Raw genomic sequence first — 15,198 nt, 5'->3', positions numbered from 1 at the left:
TCAAAACTTTAAAGAGGTCTCAGGCAGCAGATTTGTGCAATGCAATCTATTGTTGGATCTCTTGACTGCTGCTTCCATGAGCATTGATTGTGAGTCCAAGCACCACTAAATCCTTGACAGCTTAAACTTTTCTTTATTTATCATGATGTTACCTCTTGATCTGCTCATAAGGATGCTTGTTTTGTCTACGTTGAGTTGCAATCTATATTGAGAGCTGCAATCCGTGATCCTCATCAGCAAGCACTTCACGTCCCCCTCACTTTCAGCAAGCAAGTTGCAAGCTTGTCTGTCAGTTTGCCATACTGTGATGGCTTTCACGTTGCTGTGATGCTGAAGCTGCATTTCAAATACCAGCAGGGTCACCAAAAGTGAACAGGTTGCAACAGAGCATCCAGACCAAGAACAAAGAATAGGCTATGCACTTCTGGGTGGTTAGCCTCTGAAACCCTTGTGAAGCAGAACAGAACATTGTCAACTATACTGAAAACTTTATGAATTGCACTAGAATATTGCCTGAGATAGTGCTGGAAGATAACACAGGAAGATGAGCCCCTCAGATCAGAAGGCACTCAATATAGGACCGAGGAATGGCTGCCTTCTCAAAGTAGAGTTCACCATAATGATATGAATGGTGCAAAGCCTTCATTGGCTGAAGAGGCACAACTCAAAATGAGAAGGACCAACTGGAACTTGGGATGGATGGAGTATGAATCTAGGACGATTGGAAGATATAATAAATGAAATGGCATGCAGAAAAATAAAAATCCTAGGCATTAGTGAGCTGAAACGGACTGATACTGACCATTTGGAACCAATCACATACTTTGCTACATCAGGAGAGAAACATTCAAGAGGAATGGCATCACATTTAACGGTAGCAAGGACATTTCAAGGTCTAACTCGAAGTACAAGGGTGTCTGTTACAGGATAATGTCCAAGCACATACAAGGAAATCTAGTTAATACAACTATTATTCAAATTTACACACCAACCATTACAGCTATTGATTAAGAAATTGAAGAATTCTATCAACAGCTTCAATCCAAAATTGAACAAACATGTAATCAAGATGCATTGATAATCATTGGTGATTTGAATGCAAAATATAAACAAAGAGGCAGGGGAAGCAAATAGTAGATATGACCTTGGTGGTAGAAACAAAGCAGGAGATAGTCTGATAGAACTTTCCAGACCAAAGACTTCCTAGCTGCAAATACTTTTAACCTTTTCAACAACCAAACTATGACTATACACATGACCTTCTCTAGATGGAATACACGGAAACCAAATTGACTGTATCTGTGGGAAGAAATTATAGAGAAGCTCAGTATCATCACCCAAACCAGGTCAGCAGCTGACAGTGGAGCAGACCATCAGTTGTTCCTATGTAAGTTCAAATTGAAGTTGAAGAAAATTAAACCAGTCAACAATTAAACCAATGCCACCTGGAGTTTATCCCACCTGAATTTTGATCATATTTCAAGAATAGATTTGACTCATTGAACATCAATTGAAGAAGACTTGACTAACTGTGGAATGAGATCAAGAAATTGAAGAAAACAAAATGACATTTAAAAAGACAAGAGATAAAGAAAAGATCAATGTGAATGTCAGAAAAGATTCTGAAAAAAATTTTTCTTGAATGTAGAACAGCTAGAGCAGGTAGACAGGATCCTTCTTTTCTTGCATGGGGTACTCAGGCTCTCACCTGGCCTTAAAATTCACCTACATTTTGCTGCCTTGATTCAGCATCTGAACTTACTCACTGTTCATTCAAAACACTCCATCATACCTTATGGTATGCATAGGAATTATGTTAGGCTAGGTTGACTAAAGAAACAATCCAGAGAAACTCATATGTGTTTAAGAAAAAGCTTTACATCAAGAAGTAATTGTGTATTGAGAAAACATCCCAGTCCAGTCCAACTCAAGTCCATCAGTCCGATATTTGTCCAAAAGTCCCTCTTCAGACTCACACAGCCACCTGCAAAAATGCAGCATGCACAAAGAGCACTGGCTGGTGGGTGCAAACTCATGAGGATCTAATGGCAGAGGATCTGGCAGCTTTCAGAGTCAGCCAGCAAAAAGGTGAAGGCGGAGAGAGAGAGAGTGTATTAGACAGGGTTCTCTAGAGAGATAAAACCAGATTGCTGATAATTATATATATATATAAAGATAGATATATAACACAGGAAATGAACTGTTAAATTATATACAGATAGATAGATATATAATACAAGAAATGAACAGTTAAATTATAAAGCAGTACAGATGGCTCAGTGCAACTCACTCCTGAGATAGAGTTGTGAAACACTGGCAGTCCTTCAAGTCTTGAGGACCACCAGGTAGTCCTCTGTAGAGAGAGCTAGACTATCCCCGCACAGGCAGCAAACAGCAAGGCAGGTCACTGTCAGTCAGGTCACCAACTGTCAGTCCCCAGCTCCAGAGATGTACATTCCAATTGTGTGGTCTTAGAGGGACCTCAACTTACAGCGACACAGTCCACTGGCTAGGCGTCCCACAGGTAGTAAATTGAGACACAGAACAAGCAAGGCAGCCGCACACTGGTCTGATGATTAAAGAACGAGACAAGAAAGGCGAGGCTCACGGAGCCATTTATCTCTCCACCCTTCAATTAATCCCACTTGTGTTTATCGGCAAGGCTGGTACAATAAACTAACTATCTCAGAGGAGGGGGTTCCCAGCATCTTCCTTATGAGAAAGCCACAGTCACAGGAGTCACCATCAGGTTGCCAGGTTGAAAACCACCCTTACACTTTTTTAAAATTTTATTTTTAATTAATTTTTTAGGATAGATTATCCTTTATTGAAGCAACATTGATGTGTCTTCCAAGTGTGCCTTGATATGAGATAATCTGCAAAGAACCCGGTATCCAGTGTAATCTAATAGCTTTGGTAATCCAGATTTATAGCAATGCACCACCTATTCTAAAACTCTATAGCAAATACCAATATTTCTCCGACCTAGCACTACATTATTTTTTTAAATCTTTTTATTGGGGCTCATAAGGCTCTTATCACAGTCTGTGCATACATCAATTGAGCAAAGCACCCTTATACATTCGTTGCACTTGTCATTCTCATAATTCACCTTCCACTTGGGTTCCTGGAATCAGCTCGGTTTCCCTTTTTTTCCCCATCCCCCTCCCTCCCTGCTCCCCCATTCCCCCTGGCCCCTTGATAGTTTATAAATAATTATTATATCTTATCTTACACTCCCCGGCGTCTCCCCTCACCCACCTCCCCATTGCCCATCTCCCAGAGAGGAGGTTACACATAGATCTCCGAGATCGGTTCTCCCTTTCTACACGCCCTTCCCTCCTGGTGTCGCCACTCCCACCGCTGGTGTTGAGGGGTTCGTCTGTCCTAGATTCCCTGTGCCTCCAGATCCCCACTGCACTGCTGTACATCCTCTGGTATAACCAGGTCCGCAAGGCAAGGTAGAATTGGGGTCATGATGATTGGGAGGGGAGGAAGCGTTCAGGAACTAGAGGAAGGTTTTTAGTTTCATTGTTGCTACACTGAATCCTGAGTGGCCCATCTCCTCCACACTACCCCTCTGGAAGGGGTGTCCAGCTGTCTACAGATGGGCATTGGGTCCCCATCACGCACTCCCCCTCTTTCACGGTGATGTGATTCTCACCACCACCCCACCTTTGTTGTTGGAGACCTGGTCTCCTCTGCCCTTCACAATCACCTATGTTGGTGTGCTGCTTCCGTGTGGGCTTGGTTGCTTCTGGGCTAGATGGCCGCTTGTTTGCTTTCAAGCCTTTAAGTCCCCAGACGCTATATCTCTCAGTAGCCGGGCACCATCAGCCTTCTTCACCACACTTGCTTATGCACACTTTCGTCTTCAGCGATTATGTGAGGAAGGTGATCACACAATGATTGTTTTTGTTCCTTGGTGTCTGCTACATGGTCCATTCAACACCTTGTATTCGCTTAGGCCCTGTGCTTCTTCTCTGTGGGCTTTGTTGCTTCTAAGCTAGATGGCCGCTTATTTGCCTTCAAGCCTTTAAGACCTCAGACGCTATATCTTTTTGATAGCCAGGGAGCTCTTACAGATAGCTTATCACATCAAGCAGTATTTCGCAATTGCTACCACAATCAGTTTCAAACATTTTCTTTCTTCTTGAACTCCTTGATATCCACTACCGTTTGTCCCCTCCCTCCCCCACTACACCCCCAGGAACTCTTATTCATTTCTCTCTTTTTTCTATAACAGTCCCCCCCCACCCCCCGCCCCGTGTCTTACACAATCCTATCTATCCAATCGCCTACAGTTCTGTTGTTGGATCCCAGCGAGTGAGGTTGTATAGTCATCAATGCTATCAGTTCCCCGTTCCCCCTTTCTCATCCCTATACTTTTATACATCTTCAAGTTGATGTGAAAGTATGTAACTACCTCAAGGATCCACTGGAAAGCAGTGGGTTTGGTGGGTTTTCCAGAGAATTAAGGCTGGATTGCATATATTATGACTTTCTTTTTTGTTTTGTTTTGTTGTTTTTAACACCACTCTCCTTTTAATTCGCTTTGAAGGCAGTGTCTGACGAGACTGTAGGGTAAGCAGCCCCAGGACTTCCATGCCGCTTGCGTTCCGGGGACAGCTAACCCTCACTCTCCATGGCATCGGCCTCCGCCACCGACTCTGCCGCCTCCTGGTTTCCGCTTTTGAGCTTCTTTTTCTTCTTTGCCTCTGTTCTAGGTTCACCTGAGCAATCTCTTCATTTTTCTCTGTGATGTATTTCAGCAGTGAGTTGCTCCTCCTGGCTAAGAGCTTCACATCGTCTGTGTTAATGGTGCTTCTTTTCGCATGTCTGGCAAACAATTCAAGGTCCTTTGCAAAAGTTTTGCACTGTCGAAAAGTCACTTCCGAAATCGCTGCGACGGTCTGCTTGCTGAACTGCATCACTTTGTCGGCTGCAACCTCCTTGCAAAGACAGCCAACCGTGTAGTGAACCGCGGCCTTTAGCTTCTGCTGGTACATGAGTCTCTGCTGCCCCTCCGCGCTCGCGTCCTACATTGCGCGGGGCGGGAGGGCAGGGGGTGGGGGGGGACGGGGGGGGGGCGGCCAGAGCAGAGAGAGGAGGAGGCCTCCAGGGCCCGGACATGTCGGATGGTCCCGCCGGCCCGCGAGAACAGGAGGCGGGACGCTGTGCGCCTGCGCGCGCCCGCCCTGACTTTCTTTTTTTTAATCATTATTGGGGGCTTATGCAGCTCTTATCACAATATATACATACATACATCGTGTCAAGCAAATTTGTATATTTGTAACCATCATCGTTTTCAAAACACTCTTTTTACTTGAGCCCTTGGTATCAGCTCCTGGTTTTGTTTATTTTTCCTTTCTACCCACCCACCCAGGAACCTTTGATAATTTATAAGTTGGATGGTCCTTTCAGGGGATGCTGATTGGGTGATTGTGGACTCTGGAGGATGGAGCTGCACTGGGTGATCTCAGATGAAGCCATGGTGGTGTGGCCCACAGTGACTTGGGCACTTCAGAGGGCATTTGGGGGTGTCTACTGCAACTGGAAAGCGGTGGAGGGCAGCCTGGTGGGTGCAAAATCTGCTTTGGTGTACAGCACCACAGATGGTGGGAGGAATTTCGCTAGTTGGCTAGATTGCTGCGGAGGTGGGGCCGAGGTTCCTGCAGCAAGGTGGTTTGCAGCAGTGTTGTTGGAACTGCCTTAGGCCATTTGAAGCACTACAGCAGGCAGGGAAGAAGTTCCCTCAGCCACGTGGGACTGTGGAGGATAGGCAGGGGCTCCCCCAGCCAAGTGGAACACCCCAAAGGGCGGGCAGGACTTTCCCACTCTGCTTGGAAGCCCTTGGAGGGTAGGCATGAGTTCCTGAGCAGCAGAAAATGGGCTGGATTTCCCCAGCCACTTGTTAATCACAGAGAGCCAGCAGGCGGGACTTCCCCAGCCTTGGCATGTAGGTGTGAGTCCCCCTGAGGCGAAAGTGGGCGGGCTTTCCCTAGCTGTGTGTTACTCAGCAGAGGGCTGAGCTCCCTAAACTGGGAGCTCCCTAAACTGGAAGCATAATTGCCCTAGGTTAAGGGGAGTGGCCTGGAGGCCTGTAGTGGCAGTGAGAGAAAATAGAGGGGGAAAAACCCCACACAAAAAAATCCCTGAGCCTGAAGAACTGGAGGAAATCATGCTAAGCAATGTAAGTCAGGCACAAAAGGACAAGTACAACATGAGCCCCCTGAGGTAAGTATTAAAAAAAATGCAAAGGGGGCATAGGGAAAAAGCTACTTTATACAAACTTTTTTTGGGTGAGAACTGTGTAGTATGGCAGAGACCAGATCAAATCCAGGGATGCACATGGTACACAACTGGGGAGGAGGTGGGGAAAGGGGAAAAAAAGGATGAATATAAGGAAGAAAAGGGGAGGGGGGGCATGGGGCACTAACCCACCCAAGGGGAGGGTATTGTTTATATCTCTGCAGGGAAAGAGGGACCAGACTTCAACCCAGTTCTCCAAGATGTGAATGCAGGGAACCAGTGGAGAGGTCTGGGAGGCTGGCCCCAGTACCAAATATTAAGTGAACGCCTACCCCTCCCCCCAGAAAAATTTGTTTCAAAGGACCACATTGGTTCTGCAGCTCTGGGAGAGGGACATATCTGATCTGAGCACACAGGAGCAGATGAAGGGGGAGGAGGAGAGAGTGGAGCACATCCTGGCCCACCAGGCCTTCAGGACGATGACACCAATTAGAGCAGCCAGTCCACAGAGAGGACCACATGGCCAGCCCCACTATGAGACACGACGTCCCTCACTGACCCATAGCCCTGCAGGGGACAGCACCGGAGACACAGTGTGGGAATTGCGCCCGACCTGATCCCACCACACCGAGGCAAAGCACTGGGGGCGTGCAGCGGAACAGCAAGGGAATGGAGCAGCAAGGTCCCCAGGGAATGCTGAAAGTGGACTTTGGGGCCAGGGCGTGGTGACTGGACTGGAAAACACTCCTAAAGGCCAACAAATGATCCTTGAACTAACTACAAGCATTTCTTTCTTGATATGTTTTGTTTTGTTCTTTGTCAGTGGTTTGTTGTTGTTGTTTTCTTGTATACTGTTGCTTTATTTTCCTCTGTCTTGTTTTTGTGCATGTTATTATCTCCACAGGTCTGTCTAAAAAAGATAGGCTGGAGGAACTATCTGGAGAAAAAACAATGGGACCGACAGTTCCGGGGGGACATGGGATAGGGGGAGGTGGGGGGTAAGAAGTGCTGTTAACAAACCCAGGGACAAGGGAACAAGTGATCCAAATTGGTGGTGAGGTGGGAGTGGCAGGCCTGGTACAGAATGATCAAGGGTAAGGTAACGAAGAGGTATAGTTGTAACCCAGGTGGGGATGGAGCATGACAGTGGGACAAGAGGAAAGTCAAGGGAAATAGAGGAAAGAGCTAAGAGGCAAAGGGCATTTATAGAGGTCTAGACAAAGACATGTACATGCAAATATATATGTGAGGATGGGGAAATAGATCTATGTGTCTATATTTATAGGTTTAGTATTAAGGTGGCGGAAGGACCTTGGGCCTCTACTCAAGCACTCCCTCAATGCATGAATACTTTCTTTAATTAATTTGCACTCTATGATGCTCACTCTCCCAACACAACTGCTGAAGCCAAAGCGGGTGAACAAGTAAATGTGGTGAAGAAAGCTGATGGTGCCCGGCTATCAAAAGAGATAGTGACTGGGATCTTAAAGGCTTGAAGATAAACAAGCGGCCATCTAGCTCAGAAGCAACAAAGCCCACATGGAAGAACACACCAACCTGTGTGATCGCGTGGTCGCAAAGGGATCAGTTATCAGGCATCAAAGAACAAAAAATCATATCATTGGCACACCTCCATGATACGATCGCCGAAGACAAACGGGTGCATAAGCAAATGTGGCGAAGAAAGCTGATGGTGCCTGGCTATCAAAAGAGATAGTGTCTGGGGTCTTAAAGGCTTGAAGGTGAACAAGTGTCCATCTAGCTCAGAAGCAACAAAGCCCACATGGAAGAAGCACACCAGCCGGTGCGATCACAAGGGGCCAAAGGGACCAGGTATAAGGCATCATGCAAAAAAAAACAAAGAATATGTATATATGTGTGTATGTATATGTATATATGTGTATATATATATATGTATATATATATATGCCATAGTGAATGAAGGGGGAAGTGCAGAGTGGAGACCCAGGGCCCAAGTGTCGGCCACTGGAGATCCCCTCATACAGGGGTTTAGGAGAGGAGATGGGTCAGTCAGGGTGCGATGTAGTACCGATGAAGAACACAGCTTTCACCCAGATCCTGGATGCTTCCTCCCCCCAACTACCATGATCCGAATTCTACCTTGCAGGACTGGATAGGGCAGAGATTGTACACTGGTGCATATGGGAGCTGGAGGCACAGGGAATCCAGGGTGGACAATACCTTTAGGACCAGGGGTGTGAGGGGTGAGGCTGGGAGAGTGGAGGGTGAGTGGGTTGGAAAGGGGAACTGATTAAAAGGATCCACATGTGACCTCCTCCCTGGGAGATGGACGGCAGAGAAGGGGGGGAAGGGAGACTCCGGATAGGGCAAGATATGACAAAATAACCATCTGTGGATTATCAAGGGCTCATGAGGGAGGGGGGAGCGGGTAGGGAGGGGAAAAAAAAGAGGACCTGATGCAGAGGGCTTAAGTGGAGAGCAAATGCTTGAGAGTGATTAGGGCAAAGAATGTACAGATGTGCTTTATACAATTGATGTATGTATATGAATGGATTGTGATAAGAGTTGTATGAGCCCCTAATGAAATGTTTAAAAAAAAAAAGCAATCTACACCAAGGGCCCAGCTTGCTACGAGGAATACAAGCAGTTTGGGAAAGCCCCTTTGAAAACATAGTCCTCCACTTTACTGCACTTCCTAAAAGCAGTGGAGACTGCTATCTCCTAGTACTACCCTGAACTTACTCAGTGCGGGGGGAGGCATTCCCTGCTCGCACTGAGAAGGCTCAAGAAGTAACTCCAATTCTACTTTGAGAGGTTATCCCAAGGCATGGACTGCTGCCGACCACGGGATCTGATAATGGACTGACGTTCATTGTGGATGTAGTGCAGGACACAGCCAGGAAACTGGGTATCAATTGAAAACTGAATGCAGCAGAGTAGCTGCAAAGTTCAAACAAAGTCAATATCATGAACCACACTATAAAAAATGTACTTATTAAACAGTGCCAAGAGGTGCATTTTACATGGCCCCAAGTACTTACCTTGGTTTTGTTAAAAATAAGGTATATCTCACAGAACACTGGGTATTTGCTTTTTGAAATCCTGTCTGCTAGGCTTCCCCCTTTCCTTTGCTCCTGCTAAGGACTCAGAGAAGAGGTTACTTCATAATTCCAAGCACTAGGGAGTAGCAAACCATGTGTCCAAGTGGGTGACTGAAAGACTGCCTGTCAGCTTATTCTCTCATATACATCCCTTCAGTCTGGGAGAAAAGATATGGGTAAAAGACTGGAACTAACCCCCTTAAAGCTCAAATGAAAAGGACCACTAACTTATTTTAACTACTCCCAATGTGAGAAAGGAAAAAGGAACCAACACAGCAGACTCAAGAAAGTCACTCCCTGTCCTGAGTGGGGATACCTTGTTGATGCAAACCATCCATGCTGAGTCACCCTCAGGAAATGCTCCAGCTAGCTGACCAACTAGAACATCATTCCCTGCTCCAGCTGCACCCCAGAAGCCAGCTAGTCAACGCGCAACTGAAATTGGAGATGCTGCCAGCCATGAGAACCATCATTTATGTGTACCTAACATGTGCATTGACCTTCTAGACCCAGACACACACACGCTCTCTCTCTCTAATTTCTGAAGGTGACTAGGTCTATCTAGAGACTGGCATCTTGCTTTGTAATTACCCTTATTACACTTTTGAGGGGATCAATACAACCTGTAGGCATAACTAGATTCTGTACAAATAATGTATGAAGACTCAAACCTATTGTGATCCACAAGCAGACCTTGTAGAACATTGGTTAGAATGAAGGGCCAGACTTTCATGTGGATAGGTTATCACAAAACTCTGAATTTCCTCGGACGCCTGGAACAAACCCACCTCCCTAGTTTTTGATGCCTGTGCAGATACATCCTTGGGTCAAAGTCAATTGGGTGTGGCCAACATTTGCTGAGGGTTGGATTGAGAGTGGTATTACATGCTCCAGAGCAAATACTCATGTCTAGGTACCTTCTCAAATTGTGGCAGCAATCCCGAATGGAATTGTTGTCCTTATTGGAGTTGTGTTAATTGGGTTTCATGGAAAGCCACTGGAAAAATGTTCTTCTCACAAGAGGCATGGCAAAATCAAACTGCAAAATTGAGGCATGCAACCCAGTTGAAGCAAGCCGGGGAAAGCACTGCATTGAACAATGGTACCTGGCTAGGCCCAGAGGGGCTATGGATCTGTGGGACCAGGGTTTACTCAGTACTCCCACTCAACTGGGGCATGTGTGCAAGAAACAGTAAAACTTTCCTTTTACCTGTTGCCACTGTATGCAGGACAATTGGGGTTCTCAGTTTATGACTCATCGGGGAGCAAAAGAAACCTCTAGGAAATTGGAACGATAATGAGTGGCCACCCAAAAGAATCATTCAATATTATGCACCAGCCACCTGGGCTGAGGATGGGTCCTGAGGATACTGGAAGCCCAGAATAGAATAATATTATTCACATGCACAGAATAGTGCAAGTATAGGCAGTCCTCGGGATTATTACTATGGAATCAGCCCAGATCCTCAATCTGCTAGCGGCACAACACACTAAAATCAGGATGCCGTCTGCCAGAATGGAGGGATCGCCGTGAAAAAGAAGGTGGAATTTGTGGAAAATTGAACTCATCCAATTGCTGCCTCCCGATCACTGGCAGTGGAAATTTAAGAAAGCAGATTACCAATAGAATGCATACATTTTATGGTAGCTCACTTACCAGTACAGTCATGGAATGGATGGAACCCTGTGAGGGGGCTGGTTTTTAGCATTTGGAGGATTGAAGACTCTGACAGGAGGACTCTTGGTCATTATTGGGAGACGCTTAATCATCCTCTGTCTCCCCTCTCAAAAGTGACACTGAAACAGTGATAGAACGCTTATTAACAGTTGAGACCCCAAAGGGGGGGGGTGTCTTACATTTGGGGGCTCGTTCGGGATGAACCACCAGCCCAAATAGAGCTTTCTTGTGAAGAATATCTGGGATAGGACACCACTGTTAAATGATCCAAAACTTAGGGGGTTCACACTCTGAGATGTTCCAGAATCCAACAGTGAGGGGAGCCCAGTGTCTGCACTGAAATTGCCAGTTTTGTCGAGTCTTCTTGAAAGTCTTCTGGATATAAGTCTTAAATGACACTTGCTTTGAACTTGGAACCAGAACCGGTACTGAGCTTGGTGGGGAGCCTGACAGGCACTAATCCCCAACCCATGGAGTCTGGCAGCTATATTGGAGACTTACAAACCCGAAGATCTTTGGTATGTGGGTGCTGGCTTAGTTTTTATGTCTTTAGCTGACTATTTGACTGGGGTGGGGGGCAAGGTTCTAAAGCAAAGACTCCCCTGGATTGTGTCTTACAGCATTGGGATCACGTATAAAACAGGAGTTTATCTGACTTGGATGTTAAATTTTCCAAAAGAATATTGCGTTCCTTGTGTGAGTCAGAATGTACGGTGGCCCTATGTCATGTCAAGGGTCATTGATCCCAAGATAGCGGGTGATCACTGGCACTCGGGGCATGGGAACCAGTTCCCCTATAGCTCTCTATGGGTCAAGACTGTAAGAAAGCCACCTCCTTGGATACCGCACTGTGCTCTACAACAAGGAAGCACAGTTCTGTTTTCCAGAGACACCCCTACAAATAAAATCAAAAGCAAACCGCTGCGGCAGCTATTTCAAACCCCAAGGTGTTATTAGATTACCACCGCCTCTGAGGAAGAACTTGTTAGGCCCCCTGCATGCCCGCCCTTTACTCACCGGTAGATCGGCCTCTACCTGCGTCAACTTCCCCATCACCTTCTCCAACTCCTCCAACTTCCCTCTCTCCCACTCCCCACCTGCTCCTACTCCCCACCTCACCGCGGATGGACAATCTTCTGCACCGCTTCACCTGTTCCTCGATTGCCCCTTAGGCCAGTGAAACACAACGGATGATACATTCTGTTCACAACAGACTTGTAGAACTGGAAGTGGCAGAACCCTCTTTTTTCCACTGACCCCCAAAGTTTAATCTCCGTAGTGGACTATATTTTTTGGCCACCAGCCAACTTGGGGTGCCTGCCCACAGCTCCTTACACCCTCTCCACCGCCAGGAAAGAGACCACGTTCATGGGGAGTTGGACAGGCAGTGCTCGGGGCTGTTCGCCGTGCTGCCTTCTGCCTAGAGAAAGACCTCAGTAACTACAACCCAGAGGAAGGTAACCTAGCTCTGAAACAACCGCCAGGCCCTTCCTTTGGGACTCCGTGGGGCTGCCAGGAAACTCACCGATTTGTGGTTCTCAACCTCCCTAATGCCTGGACCTTTAATACAGTTCCTCATGTGACGGTGACCCCCAGCCATAAATTATTTTCGTTGCTACTTCATAACTGTTATTTTGCTACTGTTATGAATCAGGCGGCCCCTGTGGAATGAACTAAAGGGGTCGCGACCCAGAAGTTGAGAACCGCTGGTCTGAAATAACAGAAGCTAGACAAAACTGGAGGAGTCCCCAGGCACTTTTCTGGAGCGCCTCCTTGGAGGCATATTGCATTTATATGCCTTTTTGTTAGTCGGGGAGACTAGAGAAACAAATTAATAAGCATGCATATGTGCATAAGTAAGAGGTTTATGTACAATAGCAATTGAATATTGAGAAAACATTCCACCTGATGTCGATCAAGTCCATAAGTCCAATATTAGCCCATATCTAAAAGGTCTTCTTCAACCTGATGCAAAGGGCTTAAGTGGAGAGCAAATGCTTTGAAAATGATTAGGGCAAAGAATGTACGGATGTGCTTTATAAAACTGATGTATGTATATGTATGGATTGTGATAAGAGTTGTGTGAGCCCCTAATAGAATGTAAAAATTAAAAAAAGGTCTTCTTCAGACTCACGAAACACATGCAATGACACCGAATGCAGGAAAGTCGCAGGTCAGTGGGCTGGAAGTCCTGAGGATCCAGTAGTGTTGTAGCATCTCAGTGCAGGGGTCTCTACGTGTTTTCTCCGGCTCCAGGAATCTGCATCAGGGTAGGTCCATGTGGCTTCTCCTCAAGGATGTCTCCCAGGAAGTCTGCCTTGTCAGTAGAGGAGTCTCCAAGGGTCAAGAGAGAGATGTATCTGCCTCCTCCAAGGAGAAACACCAGAGTTTTCCCAGTATCCTTAGGGGAAGACCATGCCCACAGAGGCCTCATTGCCTGTGACCCGTCTGACAGACTAGACTCCACCCTTTCACTCTTAATCCTCTCATGTCCCAAATCGACACCAGGTTATGCAACTACCACACCTCTGAACCCAGACGCACCAGATAATCAGAGTGCCCTTAATATGATGCTTGTAGCTCAGTCAGCCCCAGACATTAGGAGAAAAATGCAAACGCTAGGTGGGCTTGAGGGCAAAAATAGACCAGAATTCGTAGCCATGGCTCAAAAGGTATTTGACAACCATGATCCCGCTGAGGGTCGCCTCGCAAAGTTGGGGGGTCGGGGGCTACTATTGCAGCCTTCCAAAATAGTGAATGATCTGATTGTTCCAAGAGATCTTATGGTCCAGAAAAGCAACCCTGTGGATGCTCAAGGGCTGAGAACAGGCCCCAGCTGGAAAAGGATCCGTGTGTCTATTGTAAGGATTAGGGGCATTGGAAAAACGAGTACCCAAATATAAAGAGGAAGGAGAAAGCAGTGTTAGGCCTGGAGGGTGATTGAAGGGGCCGGGGCTCAATTCATCCCTGGAGCCCGTGGTAACCCTGCAAGTAGGGGGGCAGCCTGTTGGGTTTTTGGTGGACACCAGAGCGACACACTCTGTGCTAACCCATCGTTTGGGGAACTTTAAGCTCAGTGACAACTGAAGTACAAGGGGCCACAGGAAAAGCACAAACCTTCCTGTGGACCACCCAGCTCACTGTGCATCTGGGAAAGGTCCTGTCACTCATTCCTTTCTGGTCATTCCGGATTGACATTACCCACTGTTGGGGTGGGATTTGTACATGAACCGTGGGCTACAGTTTCTTTCACAAGTTCCAAAGCTGTTCTGGATTCGGGAATGAGGTTACTATTCTCGCTCTCACCTGCCCTCTGGTGGAAGAGCGCCAAGTGCTGTCTACACCACCAAGTAATCAACCTCTGAGCTCTCTTCTAAAACAGCTTCAGCAAGAGGCCCCTGAGGTTTGGGCTGAGACGAATCTGCTGGGTTTTGCATCTCACGTGCCACCAGTCATTGTCCAGCTAAAAGCCATAGCGGTGGCGGTATAAGGGTCAAGTGTACCCCGTACGTCGTAAAGTAAAAATGGGCATATCTGAGCACACTTCCAGACTCCTGGCAGTAGGGATACTCACACCGTGCCAGTGAAGCTGGCACACTCCCTTGTTGCCAGTATGGAAGCGGGACACTGGGGACTCCCACCCCATACAGACCCTAAGAGAAGTAAACGAAAGAGTAGAACTCATCCTCCCCACAGTGCCAACCCCTATCCTCTGCTGAGCCTGTTGCCACCAGAAGGAGCTTGTTATAGAGTCTTAGATCTAAAAGATCCTTTCTTTAGCACTCCTCTGTCTCCTGTAAACCAGCCTTTGCTCGCCTTTGTATGGATTCATCCTGGGCATGGAAAATCGGGACAACTTTGCTGAAGAAGATCAGTCCAGAGTTTTAAAATTCACCTAGTCTCTTTGACGAAATCTTAAACAAAGATCTCTTGAGCTACCAAGAAAACCATCTGGAGGTAAGTCTTTTACAATACATTGATGATTTACTTCAGACTACAGTTTCTCTTGAGCAGTGTTGGCAAGTGACAAAGGATCTCCTGCAGACAGTAGCTAATCTGGGATACTGTGTTTCAGCTAAGAAGGCCCAGATTTGCCTGCCAAAGGTCACTTTATCGCAATTATGAACTACAAGATGGTAAGTGACAGCTCTTCTCATCCAGGGTCCATACCATGTTGAAGATACT

At 46.6% G+C, this 15,198-nt stretch overlaps 1 pseudogene; it reads right to left on the bottom strand.

The window, feature by feature from the left end:
- Window positions 1-553: 553 nt before the first annotated feature.
- Window positions 554-12,066, bottom strand: LOC142451599 (centromere protein S pseudogene; annotated as a pseudogene).
- Between the last annotated feature and the right edge of the window lie 3,132 nt (window positions 12,067-15,198).

The sequence above is a fragment of the Tenrec ecaudatus genome, chromosome 6 (assembly GCF_050624435.1).
Source record: "Tenrec ecaudatus isolate mTenEca1 chromosome 6, mTenEca1.hap1, whole genome shotgun sequence".
Taxonomy (NCBI): Eukaryota; Metazoa; Chordata; class Mammalia; order Afrosoricida; family Tenrecidae; genus Tenrec; species Tenrec ecaudatus.
This window is presented reverse-complemented; position numbering and strand designations above follow the sequence as displayed.